Below are 25,254 nucleotides of genomic sequence, written 5' to 3'. Positions count from 1 at the left end.
GTCTCACTCTATTGCCCAGGCTGGAGTGCAGTGGCGTGATGATGGCTCACTGCAGACTTGACCTCCCCAGGCTCAAGTGATCCTTTCACCTCAGCCTCCTGAGTAGCTGGGACTACAGGCGTGCATCACCACGTCTAGCTAATTTTTTGTAGAGACAGGCACATATCACCCTTTAAGCACACAGCATATTTCAAAAAATTAACATTTTAAAAATGATTCTTACTATTTCAAGTATTCTGTATTTTTTGAGCAAATAAGAAGTCATAGGCTGGGCATGGTGACTCACGCCTGTAATGCCAGCACTTTGGGAGGCTGAGCAGGGTGGATTGCTTGAGACCAGGAGTTGAGACCACCCTGGCCAACATGGCAAAACACTGTCTCTACTAAAAGTACTAAAATTAGCCAGGCATGGTGGCTAATGTTCCCCATGTTACCCAGGCTGGTCTCAAACTCCTGGGCTCAAGCCATCTGCAGGCCTCAGCCTCCCAAAGTGCTAGGATTACAGGTATAAGCCACCACACCCAGCCCATTCTATTCTAAAAGATTGGAAGTTTTCATTGTTTTTCCTTGATAACCGGTTTAGCATATCTCATTGTGGGAAGATTGGCATTATGAATTCTTTTTTTTTTTTTTTTTTGAGACAGAGTCTCACTCTGTTGCCCAGGCTGGAGTGCAGTGGCACGATCTCAGCTCACTGCAACCTCCGCCTCCTGGGTTCAAGCAATTCTCCTGCCTCAGCCTCCCAAGTAGCTGGGATTATAGGCATGCACCACTACACCCGCCTAATTTTTGTATTTTTAGTAGAGACAGGGTTTCACCATGTTGGCCAGGCTTGTCTCAAACTCCTGACCTCAGGTGATTCACCCGCCTCAGCCTCCCAAAGTGCTGGGATTACAAGTGTGAGTCACTGCGTCCGGTCAAAACAATTTCTTCTGAGGTATGATGGAGAATGTGATGACTTCAGGAATGGCTGGATTTGTTTTTGGGCAGTGGGGGGACCAAGTCTCGCTCCATTGCCCAGGCTGGAGTGCAGTGACACCATCTTGGCTCACTGCAACCTCTGCCTCCTGAGTTCAAGTGATTCGCTGGCCTCAGCCTCCTGAGTAGCTGGGACTACAGGCATGCGCTACCACACCCATCTAATTTTTATATTTTTAGTAGAGAGGGGTTTCACCATGTTGGCAGGCTGATCTCAAACTCCTGACCTCAAGTGATCCAGCCGCCTCGGCCTCCCAGAGTGCTGGGATTACAGGCATGAGCTACTGCGCCTGGCCCATAATCATCTTTTCTATAAGCATTTAAAAGTGTCTATTTTAGTTTCCTAGGACTGCTGTAACAAACTACCATAAATCCGATGGCTTCGTGCAATGAAAATTTTGTTTTCTCCCCGTTCTGGAGGCCGGAAGTCTGAAATCAAGGCCTAGGCTCACTTCAAAGGCCCTAGGGAAGAATTCTTTCTTGCCTCTTCTAGCTTCTAGTGTCCCAGGTATTCCTTGGCTTCTAGTGCCATAAGTTCAAGTCTCTGCCTCCATCATCACAAGGTTTTCTCCATCTGTCTCTCTTCTATGTGTCTCTTATAAGGACACTTTTAATAGGATTTAGGGCACATCTGAATAGTTCAGGATGATCTCCTCTCTAGTTCCTTAATTATTATACCTACAAAGGCCTACTTTTCCAAATTAAATCACATTCACAGGTTCTGGAACATGGACATATCACTTTGGGGGCCATCATTCTACCCATTGCAGTGCCCCAAATTCCTGAATTCCAAACTCAGCATTGCAGTGAATACAGCAGTAGCTCTTATTCATCAAATACATTATTTATTTTCATTTGCTCAAGCAGATTTCAACCAAGCTATTTAAGAAGTTAGTTATGGCCGGGCGCGGTGGCTCAAGCCTGTAATCCCAGCACTTTGGGAGGCCGAGACGGGCGGATCACGAGGTCAGGAGATCGAGACCATCCTGGCTAACACGGTGAAACCCCGTCTCTACTAAAAATACAAAAACTTAGCCGGGCGAGGTGGCAGGCGCCTGTAGTCCCAGCTACTCGGGAGGCTGAGGCAGGAGAATGGCGTAAACCCGGGAGGCGGAGCTTGCATGAGCTGAGATCTGGCCACTGCACTCCAGCCTGGGTGACAGAGCGAGACTCCGTCTCAAAAAAAAAAAAAAAAAATTAAAAAAAAAAAAAGAAGTTAGTTATACACCGAGACAACTGGATAGCCACATGCAAAAAAAAATGAAATTGGACTTTTACCTCACACATATACTAAAGTTACATGAAAATGAATCAAAGACCTAAATATAACCTAAAACTGTAAACCTCTTAGAAGAAAATATAGATGTAAATTTCTATGACTTTGGATTTGGCAATGGTTTCTTAGATATAACACATAAAGCACAAGTGACCAGAGAAAAAGGAGATAAATTGGACTTCAAAGTTAAAAACTTTTGCACTTCAAAAGACACCATCAAAAAAGTGAAAAGACAACACAGAGAATGGGAGGGAGAACTTGGCAAATCATATGTCTAATAAGAGTCTAATATCCAGAATATATCAAGAACTCTTAAAACTCAACACTGAAGGCCGGGGTGGTGACTCATGCCTGTAATCCCAGAACTCCAAGAGGCTGAGGTGGAAGGATCACTTGAGCCCCAAGAATTCATCACCAGCCTGGGCAACATGGTGAGACTTTGTCTCTATTTTTTTAAAAAAAGAAAAGAAAACTCAATACTGAAAAGACAACCCAATTTAAAAAATGGGCAAAGGACTTAAATAGACATTTCTTCAAGGAATATATATAGATGCTCAATAAACAGATGAAAAGATGCTCAACATCATTAATCATTAGGGAAATGCAAAACCACAATGAGACGCCACTCCACATCCACTAGGATGGCTATGTGAACCCCAGTATCTGAGACAGGCCTCAGTTAATTTAGAAAGTTTATTTTGCTAAGGTTGAGGATGCACACTGGTGACACCGCCTCAGGAGGTCCTGACAACATGTTCCCAAGGTATCAGAGCACAGTTTGGTTTTATACATTTTAGGGAGACATGAGACATCAATCAACATATGTAAGATGAATATTGGTTCAGAAAGGCAGGATAACTCAAAGCGTGGAGGGGGATTCCAGGTCATAGGTAGATAAGAGACTAATGGCTGCATTCTTTTGAGTTATCCGATTAGCCTCTCCAAAGGAGGCATTTATCTGATTAGCCTCTCCAAAGGAGGCAATCAGATACACATTTATCTCAGTGAACAGAGGGGTGACTTTGAACAGAATGGGAGGCAGGTTTGCCCTAAACAGTCACCAGCTTGACTTTTCACTTTAGTTTAGTGATTGTGGGGCCCCAAGATTTATTTTCCTTTCACATTTCCCCCTTCTTTGTTTAAAAATCTTTTGCAGAAAGCATTTTAGAAGAAAATGAGTCTCTGGTCTCAGGTTACATCTGATTCCTAGACAGGTAGGTCCAGAGGTATTAAGAAACTCATTTTTAGCAGGTTGTGAAGTTTCAGTTTCATGTCCTATGAAGAGAAAATAAGAGGAGGAAGGAATTTAAAAAAAAGAGAATAATCTGGAAAATCAATATAAGCCTCATTACTCTGAAGTCCATACATCAGCAGGCAAGTGTGAAAGTAGCTTATGTATGTAAATAGGTTGCTGTTATTTTCTTCTGAAGTTTAAGTTGTCTAGCTTCAGTTTGCAGGGCTTTGAAAAAACACAGCTTACTTTTTGGTGACTCCAAATTAGGAAAAATGAGGGAAAAAAGAAGGAAGAAAATTGAAAACATTATTTTGAAGACTTGTAGCCAAAAAAAATTCAGTCCAAACTGTAGAAAATAATAAAAATTGAAAAACATTAGGCAAGACTAGAATCTAACAACAGGTGAACTATTGTTTTTGAAACATAAATTTTCTCTCTCCAGTTTTCCATTTTTACTAAAGACAAATCATAGTGGAATTGATTTGCTTTATTATACTTGGCCTGATTATTTGTATACAGTGCAGCAAGAATAATTTTTTTTAAGATGGAATTTCACTCTTGTTGCCCAGGCTAGAGTGCAATGGCTCAAACTTGGCTGACCGCAACCTCTGCCTCTCAGGTTCAAGTAATTCTCCTGCCTCAGCCTCCTGAGCAGCTGGGATTACAGGCATGCACCACCACACCCGGCTAATTTTGTATTTTTAGTAGAGATGGGGTTTCTCCATGTTGGTCAGGCTGGTCTCGAACTCCTGACCTCAAGTGATCCACCTGCCTTGGCCCCCGAAACTGTTGGGATTACAGGTGTGAGCCACCGTGCCCAGCCATAATTTTTTTACATAGTCTTTTAAATTGGCTTTGATGGAACATTGTTCCACTGGTCAGGAACCTGGTACATGCACTGTGTAGACAAAGGTATGAGGCCAGTTTTCCCAAGGGGTTTTTATTGGCTCTGTAAGTCATTTAATTCCTTAAAGGAAAGTACACCATTTCAGCCAAAGCCTTGATAAAAATAACCAGTTTCTCCAATTGTGTCCTACTACAAATGAACACAGATTCTTATTGCACTTATGCAAATAACCGTATTGCCATAAGTTGAGAATACTCATAAATAGTTTCCAAATTCTGAAGAAATCAGGTAGAGAGAAATAAATATGCTCCAAATTTTGTTCATAGGAGTATACTTACTTGTTAAAAGTTGACAATAGCTCAAAAGAAATGTTTCCTTGACTCTGAAAAAACTAAACAAAGGATCAGCAATGTTTTAATAAAAATGTCAAAAAGACTACTTCAGTCCTCTATCAGTTCAGTCCATGCAGTTAATTCCCGGTCTACTTCATTTTCATGAATATTTCAGCTCTCCCTGAGTGCTGAAAGTTTTCCCTCTATTCTGATGTCACCAAAGTTATCAGAACCTGCATTCAAGAGCACATTTTAGGCTGGGTATAGTGGCTCACACCTGTAATCCCAGAACTTTGGGAGGCCAAGGTTGCTGGATCACCTGAGGTCAGGAGTTTGAGACCAGCCTGGCCAACATGGTGAAACCCTGTCTCTACTAAAAATACAAAAATTAGCCAGGTGTGGTGGTGGGCACTTGTAATCCCAGCTACTCAGGAGGCTGAGGCAGGAGAATTGCTTGAACCTGGGAGATGGAGGTTGCAGTGAGCTAAGATCATACCACTGCACTCCACCCTGTCTCAAAAAAAAAAAAAAAAAAAAAAAAAGAGTACCTGTTAGAGTTTACCTGATTATAAAGCCACCTTCTAAAGAGGACCAACCCAAGAAAACAATTGTCTGTGGATGACAAAACGTTTTAGGGCAGACATAGTCAAAAATACAACTGACAAGGAAATGTTTTATCTCTGTGGCAGACAATAATTTAACATAACAATTACAATTATTACTGATAATGAATACTAAGTTCTATCAGAATTATAGGAGTTTCCCATAATTTTGGAACACATACTAATAACATATTTATACAAATACAGCCCAAAGAAAACCAAACACCATTTCATATTTGACAGTGCTTCCTGTATAATTTTTATACCAAATAAGACAAATTATGTCATTTTTCGACTTTAGGGAACCTAATATCTTAAAGGATTAATTGGATCAGAAAAAGACATAACAGATATAGATAGATAGATAGATAGATAGATAGATAGATAGATAGATATTTTTTTTTTTGGTGGGGGGAGGACAAAGTCTCCCTCTGTCACCCAGGCTGGAGTGCAGTAGTATGACTATGGCTAACTGCCTCCCACCTCTGCCTCCTGGGTTCAAGCAATTCTCCTGCCTCAGCCTCCCAAGTACTCCCAAGTATCTGGAACTACAGGCATGTGCCAACACACCCAGTTAATTTTTGTATTTTTAGTAAAGATGGGGTTTCACCATGTTGGCTAGGCTGGTTTTGAACTCTTGACCTCAGGTGATTCACCATCTTGGCCTCTCAAAGTGCTACGCTTACAGGCATGAGCCATTGCACCTGGCCAAGACATAATTTATAATTTGATTCTGGGTTGTCAAATATCAAAGGTTTAAAACAATTGGTATCACAATCATTGTAAAATAACTCATTTATTTGACCAAAGTGATAACTCAAGAATTAAAAAAAAAGTGAAAACCTTCATTCATTGAGAGGAGACTTAATTTTTATAAACAATCTATAAAATTTTAATCTTGACCATAAGATATAACTTCCATAAGCCTTTTATAAATGTTGTAACCATTATTAAGGAGTCACTTAATGCTTCAAGAAAACCTTGTTGATCTGACAAGATCTGACAAGATCCCATATGCTAGTCTTGCATCAGTGTGCCTTTCATATTAATGATTAATTTATAGAGAAACTGAACTTATTGTATTCCTCAAAATTGGCCCTTACAGTGTCACACATCCACTGCTTCAATAATAGTCCCTGGGCCTTGAGGAGTTGAATAGCTTTTTTTTTTTTTTTTTTTTTTTTTTTTTTTTTTTTTTTGAGACGGAGTCTCGCTCTGTCGCCCAGAGTGCAGTGGCGTGATCTCGGCTCACTGAAAGCTCCGCCTCCCGGGTTCACGCCATTCTCCTGCCTCAGCCTCCCCAGTAGCTGGGACTACAGGCGCCCACAACCGCACCCGGCTAATTTTTTGTATTTTTAGTAGAGACGGGGTTTCACCGTGGTCTCGATCTCCTGACCTTGTGATCCGCCCGCCTCGGCCTCCCAAAGTGCTGGGATTACAGGCGTGAGCCACCGCGCCCGGCTTGAATAGCTTTAAATTCTGACCCTGTGTCATAGGAAATGCAGTTTATTTTGATTAGCGTCTTCTAGCAGGCCTGAAGATGAGGCTTTAATTGTTGTCAGTGTTTAAGATTTCGCAGGACTTGGTGTCCTTTTTAGACCCAGGAGTCAAAGCCCTGTAACTTACTGTCACAAGGACTTTAAAAACACATATGAGGGCCGGGCACAGTGGCTCACACCCATAATCCCAGCACTTTGGGAGGCCAAAGCAGACAGATCACCTGAGGTCAGGAGTTTGAGACCAGCCTCGTCAACATGGTGAAACCCCATCTCTACTAAAAATACGAAAATTAACTGGGCATGGTGGCACATGCCTGTAGTCCCAGCCACTTGGTAGGCTGAGGCAGGAGAATCACTTGAACCCGGGAGGTGGATGTTGCAGTGAGCTGACATTGCACCATTGCACTCCATCCTGGGCTACAAGAACAAAACTCTGTCTCAAAAAAAAAAAAAAGAAAGAAAGAAAGAAAACATTGTTAACATCAGGCCACAACAAACACAACTCAAGGAAATAAACTTATATGAGCTGAAAATGAGTTGAAGGAGAGTGCTACTATTTTGCTCCCTTTAAAAGGGTTAAAAGGGGACAGAAAACTGAAAACAGTGAGATGCAATAAAGGTGAACTTTGAGTTAAAAAAAAGTTAAAATCTCTTGGCCAGGCATGGTAGCTCACACCTGTAATGCCAGCACTTTGGGAGACCAAGGCAGGCAGATCACGAGGTCAGGAGATTGAGACCATCCTGGCTAACATGGTGAAACCCCATCTCTACTAATAATACAAAAAATTAGCTGGGCATGGTGGCGGGTGCCTGTAGTCCCAGCTACTTGGGAGGCTGAGGCAGGAGAACGGTGTGAACCCAGGAGGCATAGCTTGCAATGAGCCGAGATCGCGACACTGCACTCCAGCCTGGGCGACAGTGCGAGACGTCATCTCAAAAAAAAAAGAAAAAAGAAAATATCTCATAATTTATTAAGAGTAAATCAGTCCCTTAAGAAAATTTCATTGTTGTAACCAATTATATAGTGTATAAGATTTTTTATACATCAAGCCCAATCTCTAAAAAGACCATTATAATTTCACTTTAATTATAGACAACTTGATCATATAAAAGTTTTTGTTTGTTTGTTTTTAATAAATCTTATTGTAACTTACATAGACTGTTCATGACATGCTTCGACTTTCTGGTTTGTCCTGAACATCCTTCTTTCTTAAACAACCAGTCATTTTATTCTAGGACTAAATTTACCACACAAGATTCTATCTCACATAAAATTATTGTCTTTAAGCTTTCTTACCAAAAGAATCCCAAAAAAACTTTTTATTTTTATAACTTTTTAATTTTTTTCCTTTTTTTCAAGAGGGAGTCTTGCTCTGTCATCCAGGCTGGAGTGCAGTGGTGCAATCTCAACTCACTGCAGCCTCCACCTCCTGGGTTCAAGTGATTCTCCTGCATCAGCCTCCAAAGTAGTTGGGATTACAGGCTTCCACCACCACACCTGGCTAATTTTTGTATTTTTGGTAGAGATGGGGTTTCACCATGTTGGCCAGGCTGGTCTCAAACTCCTGACCTCAGGTGATCTGCCTGCCTCAGTCTCCCAAAGTTCTGGGATTACAGGTGTGAGCCACTATGCCTGGCCTATTTTTATAACTTTCTTTACATCTCTCTTATTTCATGATTCTTTTTACCTTTTTTTTTTTTTTTCTTGAGATGGAGTCTTGCTCTTGTTGCCCAGGCTAGAGTGAAATGGCGTGATCTCATCTCACCACAACCTCTGCCTCCTGGGTTCAAGTGATTCTCCTGCCCCAGCCTCCTGAGCAGCTGAAATTACAGGGATGTACCACCGTACACGTCTAATTTTGTATTTTTAATAGAGACAGGATTTCTCCATGTTAGTCAGGCTGGTCTTGAACTCCCAACCTCAGGTGATCTTCCCACCTCAGCCTCCCAAAGTGCTGGGATTATAGGCGTGAGCCACCGTGCCCAGCCCCTTTTTACCTTGTTTTATATATAACCTTTAAATAAGCTTTGAATTAGATGAAACTTTTTCACCTTTTTAAAAATGACACACATTTTTTTCAGAAAGAATGTTTTTCTACAATATAATTTCATTGGAAAATACCCAAATAATAAAATACCTATTATTTATTATTATTATTATTTTGAGACAGAGTCTCCCTCTGTCACCCAGGCTGGAGTGCAGTGGTGCAATCTTGGCTCACTGCAACTGCTGCCTCCCAGGTTCAAGTAATTCTCCTGCCTCAGCCTCCCAAGTACGAAGTAGCTGGGACTACTTCGTAGTGAAGGTGCCCACCATCACGCCTGGCTAATTTTTGTGTTTTTTTGGATTTTTAATAGAGACAAGGTTTCACTATGTTGGCCAGACTGGTCTTGAACCCATGACCTCATGATCCGCCCACCTTGGCCTCCCAAAGTGCTGGAATTACTGGCATGAGCCACCATGTCCAGCCATATTATTTAATTTAATATAACTTTAGATTCTAAGTTATGACAAGTTTGTCTACAACTATTTATCCCGTTGTATTTACCTAATTATTTTAATTTAATTACTTACCTAGATTACTTATGAAAACTGTGATAGTCATCATTTAAAATTATGGAACCGCCACTGCAAAATTGTAACTCAGACAGTGAAAAAGATCTGACCTAATTGACTTCATCTTGCTTCTAACCTCCAAGCTGTCTTTGTTGATTCCTGGGCATGGGCCAAACTAACTTTGGGAGGAACCTAGTTTACAGTTTAGCTTTGAAACAATGACGTTAACAGTCCTTTACCAACAGATTTTAGAGCTCTTTTTCCTTAATGTACATATGCACAAAGACCATATTACTTCTATTTTACATAAACTCTGGCAAGTAGAGGTGCCATGAAACCTATGGATTACTTGAAAGGGAGCCATTCTCCTTGTTTTCTCCTTATTCTTAGATTATTTGTTTCCTACCTGTTTTCTTAAAAGGAGGAAATGAGCTGTAGCCTAAGGTTTTTGATTGGTAGATTGATGTGTACTGTTTGTGGGCAGGACTCCTCCACAGTGTGTCACCACTGAGTCGTTTCCACCCTCTTATGTATCTCAGTTTCTCTCTCCAGAGTTCTATGACCTCTGAGAGGGCTCAAAACGCTGGGTGGTCAGCCCTCATCTGCATTTCCTGGACAAGCCTTTTCCTTTTTTTTTGTTTTTTCTTTTGGAGGCAGAGTCTTGCTCTGTCACCCACGCTGGAGTGCAGTGGCAAGATCTGGGCTCACTGCAACCTCCACCTCCCAGATTGAAGTGATTCTCCTGCCTCAGCCTCCTGAGTAGCTGGGATTATAGGCACCTGCCACCACCCCAGCTAACTTTTATATTTTTAGTAGAGACAGGGTTTCACAATGTTGGCCAGGTTGGTCTCAAACTCCTGACCTCAGGTGATCCACCCACCTCGGCCTCCCAAGTGCTGGGATTACAGGTGTGAGCCACCGCACCCGGCTGCCTTTTTCAAAATTAATTTTTGTTGGGGAATTCCCTGTAGGGCTGCTGCACATCATCTGGGGGGTCAATCCCCCAGACACTCCCATGAGCCCCTGGTCACCCAGGGGCACCTTTTGTCTGGGAGGAGCAAAATGCCCTTTCTCTTTCAAACTGAGAAAACTCAGTTTCTCATTTACCTATGAAAATAACAGTTTAGTTCCTCATCAAAGGTTCACAGACAAGCCAAATCGAAATTAGTTTTGGGGTAGAGAAGATCCTTTAGAATGCATCTCCAAACTAGAATTAGGATCCTTAAACAATGACTTCCTAGGAGAAAAAAAGAAAAAAACAGAAAAAAACAGACAGGCGTGGTGGCTCACGCCTGTAATCCCAGCACTTTGGGAAGCTGAGGTGGGAGGATCACCTGAGGTCAGGAGTTCAAGACCAGACTGACCAACATGGAGAAACCGTCTCTACTAAAAATACAAAATTAGCCGGGCATGGTGGCACATGCCTGTAATCCCAGCTTCTCAGGAGGCTGAGGCAGGAAATTGCTTGAATCTGGGAGGCGGAGGTTGCAGTGAGCTGAGATCACACCATTGTACTCCAGCCTGGGCAACAAGAATGAAACTGTCTCAAAAAACAACAACAACAACAGCCAAGACCACTTCATGTAAACCGTGCTCAGCCACCCCTACCTTTCTAGCTCTCGTCCACCATTTCACATGCCGGGGTCAAATCCTCTCACAGTACAAGGTCATCTCTGTTTACCCGCAAAGCCAAAGAGGTCAGCTCATGTAATACAGAAAAGCAGAGCTTTAGACCTAAGAAGAATCTGCCCATGACTCTTGAAACACCACAAGGAAAACAAAACACCCCCAAAGTGGTGGCTTGTTCTGAATTATTTAAAGGGGTTCAAGTTATTAGAAGCCTTCTCTAGATTTTCTGATACTGCAGATGGCAAAAAGGGAAGAAGGTATAGGGCAGAAGAAAAGTAAATGAAAGAACATTTGTTTTTTTAAGGAGGAAGCAAACAGAAACCAAACACATTTTTTTTCCCTCTTTTGTAGCTGCAAGGAATTTTAGCCAAATTAGAGAAGCTTTGGGATTCCCTCTCGGATTTGACAAAGTCTGGTAGACTTGGTTACTGAGTGCTCTAATGGTAAGGAGAAATTAAGACCACCTGGTTGTTAAACTTTAGCCAAGACAATTCAGCTACTTACCTAGGGATGAGTCTCAGGCTGAAGACTACTCTGTACCATCCTTGAAGTAAGAAAAACTTGGACTCCTCTTCCCTGCTGGGAGCAAGCTCAAACTTCATAAAGGAGTTACCTGCCTTCCATCATGAGCAAGAAATCTTGCATTCCCATTGGAAGCAAGTAAAACCAAAAAAAAAAAAAAAGGTATGGGGCGAGTTGTGCAGCAAAGTAAACTTTAGATCTCAACAAAATTTTGGGAGATCAAGGGTCCTCTGGAGGGTGTGCTCCCAAACCTCAGCAAATTGTCCTATTGGTTTGAGCCATAAGGTTAGATTATGCTGGTACCAAGCACTGATAGGAAATGCGTCAAAGGTCAGGTGCATCTCCACTCAGAATCCCTTCGTGGTTACCAAAATGTGAACCCGGAATATGTGAGACCCGTCTCAGTTAATTTAGAAAGTTTATTTTGCCAAGGTTGAGGGCACACACCCATGACACAGCCTCAGGAGGTCGTGACGACATGTGCCCAAGGTGGTCGGAACACAGTTTGGTTTTATCATTTTAGGGAGACATGAGACATCAATCAGCATATGTAAGATGAACATTGGTTCAGCCTGGAAAAGGGGACAACTCAAAGCAAAGGCGGGGCAACACGAAGCAGGGAGGGGGCTTCTAGGTCATAGGTAGATAAGAGAAAAATGGTTGCATTCTTTTGAGTTTCTGATTGGCCTCTCCAAACGAGGCAAGCAAATATACATTTATCTCAGTGAGCAGGTGACTTTGAATAGAATGGGAGGCAGGTTTGCCCTAAGCAGTTCCCAGCTTGACTTTACCCTCTAACTTAGTGATTTTGAGGCCCCAATATTTATTTTCCTTTCATAGCTATGATAAAAAAAAAAAAATACAGACAATAGCAAGCATTGGGGAGGATGTAGAAAAATTACAACCTCTATACATTGCTGATTTTTTTTAATTAACGAGAAAATTTTATGTATCGTGTAGAACACGATGTTTTGAAGTATATATACACTGTGAAATAGTTAAATCTAGCTAATTACAAATGCATTACCTCACATAATTATCAGTTTTGTGGTGAGAACACTTATCATCCTCTCTATTTACCTTTTTTCTTTCTTCAGAGAAGGTCTTGCTCTGTTGCTGAGGCTGTAGTGCACTGGTATGATTATAGCTCACTGCAGCCTCAACCTCCCTGGGCTGAAGCAATTCTTCCACCTCAGCCTCCTGAGTAGCAGGGACTACAGGTGTGCACCATGACATCTGACCACTCTATTTGCATTTTTTTAAAGTATACTATATTGTCATCAACTATAGTCACCCTGCTGTATAATAGGTCACTAACTGGTAAGAAATTAAACATAATCATGACATGATCCAGCAATTCTATTCCTAGGTATGAAAAAATTGAAATGTTCACACACAAACTTGTACATGAACATTTATAGCAGCATTATTCATAATAGCCAAAAAGTAGAAACAACCCAAGTGTCCATCAATTGATGAGTGTATTAACAAAATGTGTTATATCCAAACAGTGGAATATTACTCAGCCATAAAAAGGAATGAAGCATTGATACATGCTACTGATGCAGGATTTTTCTTGGCCCCTTTGCCAGGTTTGAAGCAGGGGACATCCCGTCTGCTTGGCCCACTGGGCCATGTCTGGCTTGCACTCCAGCCCATGGCTCCTGCTGCTGCTACTGTGACTACCTGCTCAGTCCCTGGCAGGAGGGGATGTGTGAGTGAGTGAGTATAGGATCTGACCATCCACTTCAAACTTCAGCACAGGGGTCGGCTCCATGCAGGGCTTGCAGCTGGACAAAGTGTGTCCTGCCACATCCCAAGGGGATGCAGTGGTGCCCAGGCAGAGGTGCCCAGAACCCTGAAGCCCCAGAAGGGGTGTTACAATGTGCTAATTAGCTCTTTTAGTCCCACCATCTGCAGCCTGATGGATGGCAGGGTGTTAACAGATCAGACAGGCCCTTGCCCAGCTCTGGCCCTTAGCTCCATGGCTGGCTTGGCCCTGCCATTGCTTCCTGTGGCATTGGGAGGCTGCCCTCTGCTGGTGGAGGGAAGAGGGCCACAATGATTACAGCCTTCCGAGTACCTGCGCTTGGTGGGTCCCGAATTCTTGTTCCATATCCAAGAAGAATGAGGTCATGCTGACAATTGAAGGGTGATGAGGGCAGAGAATTTTATTGAGCAACAAAACAGCTCTCAGCAGAGAGGGGACAGGAAGGTTGGATTGTCTCCCCAGTGTGGCTGAATCTGGGGGTTTTTATAGGCACAGTATGGGGAAGGAGAGGGTTACAGGTAGTATTGGAAAAGGTAATATTTGATTGGTTAAAAAGCATTATTCAGAAAGAACCAATCAGGAAAGGGTGGGCAAACAGGAACAGAAGTTCTCACTCAGGGTCACAAGTTTCATCTAGAACCGGCAGTCCAATCTTTTAGCCTTTAGACTATGTTTGACTTGAAGGTGGAGTTTCACTGAGGACCCGCCCCTAACTGCCTAGGCATTTGTCTGCCTCCTACTGCTATCACTACAGTGTAGATGAACCTTGAAAACGGAAGAAGCCAAACAGAAAAGACTTCTTATTATATGATTCTATTTACATGAAATGTCTGTTTTTAGGAAAAGCCTATGAATATGCAAATCCATACAAGAGAGGAAGTAGATTTGTGGTTGCTAGGGGTTGGAAAAGGGGGGCTTGGGAGGTGTTTGCTAATGGATATGGGGAGTCAGACATAAATAGTTAAGATTAAATCATATTGGAGTAGAGTGGGCCCTTAATAGAATCTGACTCGAGTTCTTGTAAAAAAAGTAGCCCCCAATGTGAAGGTACAGAAACACAACACAGAGAGAAGACAGCTGTATGAAGAAGAAGCAGAGATTGCAGTTATGTTGCCATAAGCAGAGGAATGCCTGGGGCCATCAGAAGCTAGAAGCAGCAAGGAAAGATCCTCCCTTAGAGGTTTGGGGGGGAGCATGGTCTTGCCAACACCTTGATTTTGGAATTTTAGCTTTCAGCACAGTGAGAGAATAAATTTCTGTTGCCTAAAGCAAGTTAGTTTGTGGTACTTGGTTATGGCAGCTGTGGGAAACTCACAGAGATTTATATCTCAATTTTTTTTTTTTTTTTTTAGAGACAGTCTTGCTTTGTCATCCAGGCTGGAGTGCAGTGGTGCTATCTTGGCTCACTGCAACCTCTGCCTCCCGGGTTCAAGTGATTCTCCTGCCCAGCCAATTGAGTAGCTGGGATGACAAGCATGTGCCACTATGCCCAGCTAATTTTTGTAAAGACGGGGTCTCACCATGTTGGCAGGCTTGTCCTGAACTCCCTACCTTAAGTGATCCATCCACCTTGGCCTTCAAAAGTGCTGGGATTACAGGCATGAGCCACCATGCCTGGCTTATGTCTAAATTTTTGCAAAAGGAACCAGTTAAAAATAAGTTAGGAGAGCAGGCTATACTTGGCACATAGTTGTCACTCAGAAAACGTGAACATGGTACACTTTGATGGAAGGAAAGGTACTGGAAACAGTGGCTTGCTTAGGTAGATCAATTTTACTATTAGATTATAAATCTTTATTGCTAAAACATCAGTCCTATCAGCAGACTGACATCTATCTTTTTAGTCATCTTACTTAGTAATGCTATTCCAAATCCCAAAACACAAGAGATTTTGTGTTACTTTTTGTCTCTGCCTATTGACCATGGTGTGGCGGTGCATTCCACTGTGTGATCTTAGGAAACCCACCTTCTTATCTGGGGTTTCAATCTCCTCACCTACAAAATGCTCTTCCTACTTCATATTTGAATAATGAGGATTAAATGAAATAGTGCATTTGAAAACACTTGGAATTCCAACTAGAGACTTACCCTTCCAATACTACGGATTGTGGTTATCTATCTAAATTAAGCTTTACACAGAAGTCTTAATTAAAATGACCTTAAGTCCCTGTTTACCAAACATTCCTGATTGTAAGAACCATCTGGAGATACTTATTATAAATTCCAGACCCTTAGGGCTCACTCCAGAACGACTAAATCAGAATCTTCAGAGAAGAGGCATGAAACTCTGATTTTTAACAAGGGCCCCATGTGACTCTTATGATCTCAAAAATAGGGAGCTCTTCCCTGTCAATACCTGTTTAAATGTAGTGTGGGAGAAACATCTGAAAAGCTTGTCGAAAAAAAGAAGTGGCAGGAAATTAAAAACAAGTGCCTGGAAGAAAAAATTAAATGCCAGAAAGTAATGAAGTGTTAAAACAAACAAACAATGGGGTTGTGTCAAGTGGACACCAGGGCCACCAGAAAAAGCACCCAAAAGGCCAAAACTGGAAAATGTGAGTATTGGATTATAACTCAAAGTGTAAAATAAATGCCTGTAAGTCTCTCCTGATATAAATAAATAAATGAATAAATGATGGAAAATGGACAAATCTCTCATGCAGAATTCCAAATAATTTATGTAAATATTCTACCCTCAAAGAGGTGAAACTGAACTCCCCACCCCTTATGTGTGGGTTGCATGTGGTGACTTCCTGTGAAAGAATACATATGGAAAGGGGAGAGGAAAAAGAATACTGTGGGGAAATGACAAAACTACCTCAGCATACACTTGTCACGTGGTAAGAGTGGCACTTTGTGCTCTTTTTCCCAAAAACCCATAACCCCAATCTAATCATGAGAAGAACATCAGACAAACCCAAGTTGAAGGGCATTCTATAAAAAATACCTGACCAGGCTGGGCGCAGCGGCTCACACCTGTAATCCCAGCACTTTGGGAGGCCGAGGCAGGCGCATCACCTGAGGTCGGGAGTTCAAGACCAGTCTGACCAACATGGAGAAACCCCGTCTCTACTAAAAAAAAAAAAATACAAAATTAGCCAGGTGTGGTGGCACATGCCTCTAATCCCAGCTACTCAGGAAGCTGAGGCAGGAGAATAGCCTGAACCTGGGAGGCAGAGGTTGCAGTGAGCTGAGATCGCGCCTTTGCACTCCAGCTTGGGCAATAAGAGTGAAACTCCGTCTCAAAAACAAAAACAAAAAACCAGTGCTTTTCAAAACTGTTAAGGTCATAAAAACAAGGAAAGTCTGGGACCAGACATGGTGGCTCATGCCTGTAATTCCAACACTTTGGGAGGCCAAGAAAGGAGGGTCGCTTGAGGCCAAAAGTTCAAGACTAGCCTGGGCAATATAACAAGATCTCACCTCTACAATCAAAAGATTCTCGTGGGCTGGTCTGGGTGGCTCATTCCTGTAATCCCAACATTTTGGGAGGCTGAGGCAGGCAGATCACTTGAAGTCAGAGTTCAAGACCAGCCTGGCCAACATGGCAAAACCCAGTCTCTACTAAAAATAAAAAATTAGCCAGGCATGGTGGCAGGCACCTGTAGTCCCAGCTACTCTGCAGTCCCAGCTACTCTGGAGGCTGAAGCAGGAGAATCTCTTGTATCTGGGAGGCAGAGGTTGCAGTGATCTGAGATCTGGGCAATGCACTCCAGCCTGGGAGACAGAGCAAGACTCCATCTCAAAAAAGAAAAAAAAAAAAAAAAAGATTCTCCTGACATGGTGGCACATGCTTGTAGTCCCAGCTACTCCAGAGGCTGAGGTGAAAGGATTGCTTGGGCCCAGGAGTTTGAGGTTACAGTGAGCCATGATTATATCACTGCACTTCAGACTGGGCAACAGAAGGAGACCATGTTTCAAAAAACAATAACAAAAGACTTATGATAAAAACAAGGAAAATCTAAAAAACTGTCATAACCAAGAGAAGCCTAAGAAGGCATGATGACTAAACATAGCATGGTATCCTAGATGGGATCCTGGAACAGAAAAAGGAGATTAGGTAAGAACTAAGAAAATTTGAATAAAATATGAACTTTAGTTAACAAGAAAGCATCAATATTGGTTCAATAGTTGTGACAAATGTACCATATTAGTGTAAGATGTTAATAATGGGAAACTGGATGTGTGTTATATGGAAACTCTGTACTATCTTCACAATTTTTCTGTAAATCTGAAACTATTCTAAATGTTAATGTTTATTAAAAACAAAAAGAAATTCTGAATCACGACACTAAGGTAGGGTCCAATAATTTGCATTTTCTTTTTCTAGAGACGGAAGCTCACTATGTTGCTCAGGCTGGAGTGCAGTGGCTATTCAGAGGTGTGATCTGTGATTGTGCACTAGAGCCTCGAACTTCTGAGCTCAAGCAATCTTCCTGCCTAGCTTTCTGAGTAGCATCAGCACCAGACCCAGTCAATAATTTACATTTCTAATCAGCACTTGTTTCTCAACTCCCTTGCTTCTGATGGGTGGTCACAAGCCCATTCCAAAGTCAGCTCCCTACCTGGCCTTCAGTCTAAAGTAGAACAACTGTGAGGACCCCTGACCCCAAAGTTCGCTGATTAACACTGTAACAGGTATTTGCAAAGTAGGTCATCTCAGCCTCTGTTCACCTGCGATTTTAGGGATTAGTCAGAGGAACAGGTAACCCTGTTTCAGATCCCCAGCAGGAAAAGGCGTGGTCGAATAGGAAAGTAGATACCTGGTTTCCATTTGGGGAGTAACACCCATCTTAATGGGTGTCAAAACAGCTTAGTCACTTCTATTTTGTTTATGCTGCTCCCTTCCAAGTACCACTTCCTTGGGCTCCATCCCAGATAAAAGAAATCAAGTGCCAAAGCACTACTGCACAAAATGAGTTGCTGAAGACTTCCACGATAAATAAGGTTGTTCCTGAGCCCCTGTTTCCAATAGTCATTTCTCCAGTCTTTTTAATTTTTTCTTGAGACAGTGTCTCACTCTGTCCCCCAGGCTGGAGTGCAGAGGCGCAATCTCAGCTCACTGCAACCTCCACCTCCCAGGTTCAAGAGATTCTCCTGCCTCAGCTTCCCAGTAGCTGGGACTAAACGCGCGCGCCACCACGCCCAGCTAATTTTTGCATTTTTAATAGAGATGGGTTTCACCATGTTGGCTAGGCTGGTTTCAATCTCTTCACCTCATGATCTGCCCTCCTTGGCCTCCCAAAGTGCTGGGATTAGAGATGTGAGCCACGGCACCTGGCCCATTTCTCCAGTCTTAATCCTTAGCAAGTCACATCCCTAATGCTTTGTCTGTTGTCTTATACATACAACATTGGTATCTCTTGTAGGTGAGAAGACTGTGGCATTGAAGAGGACACAACACTGTTTAGTTAAGTGATCATAAAGATCTATGCAGCACAGACTAAAGATCCCTGGTTATTTGTGCAAGTTTATAAAAAAACTCAGGATCAGCCGGGCACAGTGGCTCGCACCTGTAATCTCATCACTTTAGGAGGCCAAGGCGGGCAGATCACGAGGTCAGGAGATCGAGACTGTCCTGGCTAACATGGTGAAACCCCATCTGTACTAAAAATACAAAAAAAATTAGCCGGGTGAGGTGGCGCGCATCTGTAGTCCTCGGGAGGCTGAGACAGGAGAATGGCATGAACCCGGGAGGCGGAGCTTGCAGTGAGCTGAGATCTGGCCACTGCATTCCAGCTGGGGTGACAGAGCGAGACTCCGTCTCAAACAAAAAACAAAAACAAAACAAAAAACTCAGGATTCAGGAGAGAAAACTGGCAGGGAAAACAGGGTAGATCTCAGATCTGGAAGGACAACGAATACTGCCGGGAGTTAGGTTCTTTTGAAGACCCTGAAAAACATACAACCACAACTGTCAGGTGATACTATTTTTCATCATGTGGTCATTACCACATGGGGCGTGTGTGTGTATCTCCATGGTTACCTTCCCTTGCCAGAACTATAATGCTTTTTTTTCTACCAGACTCTTTCTCTAAGGACAGGAAAAGACTTCCTACTCTTTGGTGTTTACAACTATACCATATTTCTTTGTGTTCTCTGCTACTGTGTTGCTCGGTCAACCTATACACAAGGATCTCTTCATCTTTGCACAGTGCTGTTTGCTTAACCACTTATATTGCTACTCACAAAGCTTCCCTCCCCTTCATTCTCACTGTTCTGTTCAGAATCCAAAAGTAGAGAACTGATTTCACCATTGGTTCACAATGACCTTGAGTGAGATCCATTGCTAATTAGGAACAATCATATCTGTTAAAAGCATATCTTTTGAACTCAAAAAACAACCACAACAGAAATTTCAGCACCTATTGTGTGCAATGCACTGTGGGAATACAAGAAAGTTCCAGCTTCGAAAGAGCACTAAACTTTAGCACCATTATCTGGATTCTAATCCTAGATCTGCCACTAACAGATTTTGTTAGCTTGGGCAAGTCGGCCTCCTTGGCCTAAGTTTCTTCTCTGAAGAGTAGCTGGGCACATTGCAACCACGTGCTTCAGCTGGCACAGGATCCACAGTTTTATCAGTGAGAGTTCTGTGCCATGCGAAACTTCTCAGTACCAGGTAAGCCACATGGTCAGACCCTCCATTGGACAGGCTATCTGAGATCCTTTCTGGCTCTGATTCTTTTGGGTCTAAGCTTCAGGTTCCTCTCAAGGCATGCTGTGTATGCTCTCAGAGAGTGTGGACTGAGTCACGGGGAGGGAGTGGAGTGGCTGTATGCAAAGAAGCTGGAGGCATCCTGCCTCCTGACCTGTGACTCACATGGGATGCTGCAGGACATCATTCCTAACATCTCACAGGAAGAGATCAGCTGAGAATGGTACATTCAGGCAAGAGACATTCTTGGGTTTCCCAATGGAAAAGAAATTTAAAAACAATTGACTAATGAGAGGAATGTGTAGCAAATGTTGAAGCTGCAGCATTCTTGCAAGTGAGCCAATGACCTTTTAAGCTACATCTACAACTGACTAGTTTCTTGGCCATCATCCCAATGAAGGCTCCTTTCCCAGTTTAGACTGTATCGAGATCTGGCTTGGCAGTAAGACTTTTAGCATCCTCAGATACAGATTTATTTCAGCATGAAATCACATTAAATCAGCTTTCTAATAACGGCCTTAAAAACAAAAAAGATGGCTGGGCATGGTGGGTGGCTCATGCCTGTAATCCCAGCACTTTGGGAGGCTGAAGCAGGTGGATCACCTGAGGTCAGGAGTTCCAGACCAGCCTAAAACACCACCTCTACTAAAAAAAAAAAACAACCCACAAAAATTAGCTGGACATGGTGGCACGCACCTGTAATCTCAGCTACTCGGGAGGCTAAGGCAGGAGAATCGCTTGAACCTGGGAGGTGGATGTTGCAGTGAGCTGAGACCGCACCATTGCACTCCAGCTTGGGTGACAGAGCAAGACTCCATCTCAAAAAAAAAAAAAAAAAAGACGCTGGTGTTGACAATAAATCTGTTGTCCTATTTTTATGACTTTCAAGAAAAGGATACTTGGATGACTTGGATCAAGTGGGAGACAGCTTGACACAAGGTCTTGAGCAGATCTGCAAGGGAGGACAGTTGCTGCCAGCTGACCCAGAACTGACTCTGCAAGAGACGCAGCTTGTCACAGATTTCTGTTTCATTTAGAGGCAAACTTCAAAATCACCTTGTACCTTTTCTGTGTGACTGGTTTCCTTCTGGCTTTGTGCTTAAGTCAACTCATTTCAATCTCACCTCCTAGAATAAATTTGGCCCAATTGACTTTTTCTCAGTCATTCCTTCTTAAGCAGCTGGATCCAAAACACAGCCCAAATAATCGTTGAGAGGAGACAGAGTTTTCATGGACAGAGTCAAAAGAGCTGGATGAACACAAGCTATTTAAGCAACTGAGGTACAAATCAAGGAACTTCTCCAATTCAGCAAATTAAGAAGACAGCAGTTATTCAAGTGCTACAGTAAAAATCAAGTTAAACTGGTTTAAGAAGTATTGTGTCAAATACTAACAATTCCCCCAACCAAATTTACTCCTAACCCTTTTCTGCAAGCTCAACTTTAGTACAACCTGAGAATATTAACAAAGGAAACTTAGCCAAAAGCTCATAAGTTAATTATCTGGAGACTAATTATGACTCAAATGAAAATTCCTGTTTACATATAACCAAGATCTAGTCACATGAATATCTACAGAAGATATTTTTGGTGATGCATGGTCACCATGGGAGAGACACCCTAAATAAAAAGGCTCCAGGCATGTGACTTGAAATTCTTTCAGCTGAAGGGTATTATATGTTACTTAATGGACTGTGAAGAAATTTTAAAATGTCGTTTGCTTTGTGCACCCAGGCAGGCAGCCAAGATTCTCATAATGGGCAAGATTGAGCCACCTGCCCTGTCCCCTGGCCTTTGAATTTGTTAAGTCCTCATTTATGGGGCAGGGGGAGGGGCGGGGGCAGATTTTGACTTCTTTAAATCCTACCTGAGACAATTTCTGACAAAAGGTCAGATGACACCAAAGAGGTCCAATCAAAGCTGCCAATCAGAATCACCAAACTCGCGGTTGGGCTTGCCCTGTGCGAGCCAGATAGCAACGCTGTCCACACCAGAGCCATTCTCTGGGCACCCACCGTGTGCTGGGGACTGTCGGCTCTGACCCTGTACAAACCCCTCCCCACTGTTTTTTCCTGTAAGACAAGATGGAGAGTTTGTAGATGTGGTGAGTTCATGAGAAAGGCTCGCTTTTGTCAGGGATTGTCTGTGTTTGGTGTTTTATTTTACTCTTCCTCTCATCTCCCCACCACTCCCGCTTTTTTGATGTTAATTAGTTGTGGGTTTTGTTTTTGTTTTTGAGACAGGGCCTTGCTCTGTCGCCTAGGCTGGAGTGCAGTGGCATGATCATAGCTCACTGCAGCTTGAACTCCTGGGCTCAAGCGATCCTCCTGCCTCAGCTTCCTGAGTAGCTGGTACTACAGGCACAAGCCCCCGTGCCTGGCTAATTTGTTGTGTGTTTTGTAGATACAGGGTCTCACTGTGTTGCTCCAGTTGGTCTCAGCCTCCTGGGCTCAAGCTGTGTTTTTAATGGTAAAGTTATGTATATTAAACCGATCCTGGTCCTCAGGGGTTCTCTTTGCTATCTCATTCTAGTTCTCTGAAAGCAGGAATTTTTGTTTCCTTAAGTCATTCATCCTGATATTAATTTGCACCCCCTACTTTGTTCCACTCTAAATCTAATGAAAATCTAAGGCACCATTTTGTAGAGGGAGAGAAAAAAATAAGGGTCAAGGTTATGCCGACTAGGGACAAGGAAGTCGGGATCTATCCAGACTAGAAAAATGGCATTTGCACAGAGTATATTGGACCCACACATTCTAGGACATGTCATGTGGAATTTCTGTTGCCACCAAAAACCTTAGAGTGCCAGTTCAAGAAGAGGAAAGATGTCCCCACTTAAGCTTCCATTGTGGGAAGCATAGCATTGCATCTCATCTACATGACAAACAATAAAACGTTTCTCCTCTATAGGGAGAAGAATTGGAAATTACACAACCAAAAAAATGACAGGCCATGCAAGGTAGCTCATGCCTGTAATTCCAGCACTTTGGGAGGCTGAGGCAGGAAGACTGCTTGAGGCCAGACTGAGCAACATAGTGAGACCCCATCTCTACAAAAAAAAATTTTTTTAATTAGCTGGATATGGTTGGTGGTAATCCTAACTACTTGGGAGGCTGAGGTTGGAAGTTACTTGAGCTTGGGAGGTAAAGGCTGCAGTGAGCCATGACTGTGCCACTGCACTCCAGCCTGGGGTGACAGAGCTAGACCCTATTTCAAAACAAAAACCAAATTCACACACACACACACACACACACAATGACAAAAGCTTGCAATAATTATTTCCCTTTGTATGCTTTTTATCACTTTACCCATCATCTTCAAAGACTTTTTTTTTTTGTCTTTTTTTTTTCTGTCACATGGGAAGGAGACAGGGTCTCATTTTGTTGCCCAGGCTGGAGTGCAGTGGTGCTATCTCAGCTCACTGCAACTGCCACCTCCTGGGCTCAAGCTATCCTCTCACCTCATCCTCCTGAGTAGTGGGGACTATAGGCATGTGCCCCCATGCCTGGCTAATTTTTCTATTTTTCTTTAGTAGAGATGGGGTTTCAGCCAGGTGCGGTGGCTCATGCGTGTAATCCCAGCACTTTGGGGGGCCAAGGTAGGCGGATTACGAGATCAGGAGTTTGAGATCAGCTTGACCAACAAGGTGAAACCCCATCTCTACTAAAAATACAAAAATTAGCCGGGTGTGGTGGCACATGCCTGTAATCCCAGCTACTCAGGAGGCTGAGACAGGAGAATCTCTTGAACCTGGGAGTCAGAGGTTGCAGTGAGCCAAGATTGTGCCACTGCACTCCAGCCTGGGCGACAGAGCGAGATTCTGTCTCAAAAAACAAAAAAGAAAAAAAAAGAGACGAGGTTTCACCATGTTGGCCAAGCTAGTCTTGAACTCCCAACCTCAGGTGATCTGCCTGCCTCGGCCTCCCAAAGTGCTGGGATTACAGGCTTGAGCCACTGCACCAGCCTCTGAATTTCTTTAATACTTAGCTTTAATTCATTAATTTTTTTGAAAACCTGCAGCAAAAAGTTGTGATTTTATTTTATTTTATTAATTAATTTGTTTTTTTGAGACAAGGTCTGGTTTTATTGTCCAAGTTGCAGTAGAGTGGCATGATCTCAGCTTACTGCAACCTCTACCTCCCAGGCTGAGGCCATCCTCCTAAGCTGAGGCCATCTTCCACTACTCCTAGTCTCTTGTAGTAGCTGGGACCACAAACACATGCCACCATGCCTGGCTAATTTTTGTATTTTTTTGTAGAGACGGGGTTTCGCCATGTTACCCAGGCTGGTCTCTAACTCATGAGTTCAAGCAATCCACTGACCTCGGCCTCCCAAAGTGCTAGGATTACAGGTGTGAGCCACCACACCCGGCCCAAAAGTTGTGATTTCAAATTTTAAAAACAGCTAATAGGCTGGTCCTAATGCAGTGGTGTTTACAACTAATTGATCACAACTAGTTACAGATTTCTTTGTTTCTTCTGGACTCCCACTGCTTCACTTGACTAGCCTTTAAAATAAGTTATGGCTTCTCTACAAAAAAAATTAAAAATTAGCCAAAAAATGAAATAAAATAAAATAAATGAGTAAATTAATGGAAAACCAAACACACAGAAAAACAGTTAATACTGTTTTAATACTGTTAAACAGTTAAAACAGAAAGTCTTAAGGTAAAAATTTGTGGAAAACAATAACCATTGTACAAAAATGAAGTGTCTCTGGGTTCATTGAATGCTGTTTCTCAGTGCCAGAAACATACTGTTGCACACATAGGGATGAGAGTATACACTGTGTTTTGTGCACCCAAGCATCCTGAATGCTGAAGTGGACTGTGTTTACTTGTGCTAAAGCAAACTAAATATGCCCTGGAAAGGACTCCATACTTCTGTATTTGAGTCCTTGTGGATGACTGTAACCTAGCTTAATAATTAGACAAGATTGAAAACCTAATTTAGGAGTATGCACCTGTAACAATACCTAAGTCTTGGCCAATCCCCGCGGCGGTACTTCCACCATTCATACACTGCTAAGTGTTCAAATATGGCAAACGCCAAGCTGTAACCAATCCAGCTGTTCTGTACCTCACTTCCAATTTCTGGAGTCATTTCCCCTTTTTTGTCTATAAATCTTCCACCACGTGGCTGTGCCAGAGTCTCTGTGAATCTGCTGTGATTCTGGGGGCTGACCAATTAGGGAATGTGTTCATTGCTCAATTAAATTCCTTTAGCCGGGCACAGTGGCTCACAGCTGTAATCCCAACACTTTGGGAAAAGGAGGTGGGTGGATAACTTGAGGTCAAGAGTTCGAGACCAGCCTGGCCAACACAGTGAAACACCGTCTCTACTAAAAATAC

The 25,254-nt window shown here is 42.7% G+C and overlaps 1 pseudogene; it reads right to left on the bottom strand.

The window, feature by feature from the left end:
- LOC135971713 (asparagine--tRNA ligase, cytoplasmic pseudogene) overlaps positions 1-25,006 on the bottom strand; it is a 30,647-nt pseudogene extending 5,641 nt beyond the window's left edge.
- Positions 25,007-25,254: the final 248 nt, after the last annotated feature.

The sequence above is a fragment of the Macaca fascicularis genome, chromosome 7, assembly GCF_037993035.2.
Source record: "Macaca fascicularis isolate 582-1 chromosome 7, T2T-MFA8v1.1".
Classification (NCBI taxonomy): domain Eukaryota; kingdom Metazoa; phylum Chordata; class Mammalia; order Primates; family Cercopithecidae; genus Macaca; species Macaca fascicularis.
The sequence above is the reverse complement of the archived record's forward strand: the minus strand, read 5'-3'. Positions and strand labels throughout refer to the sequence as shown.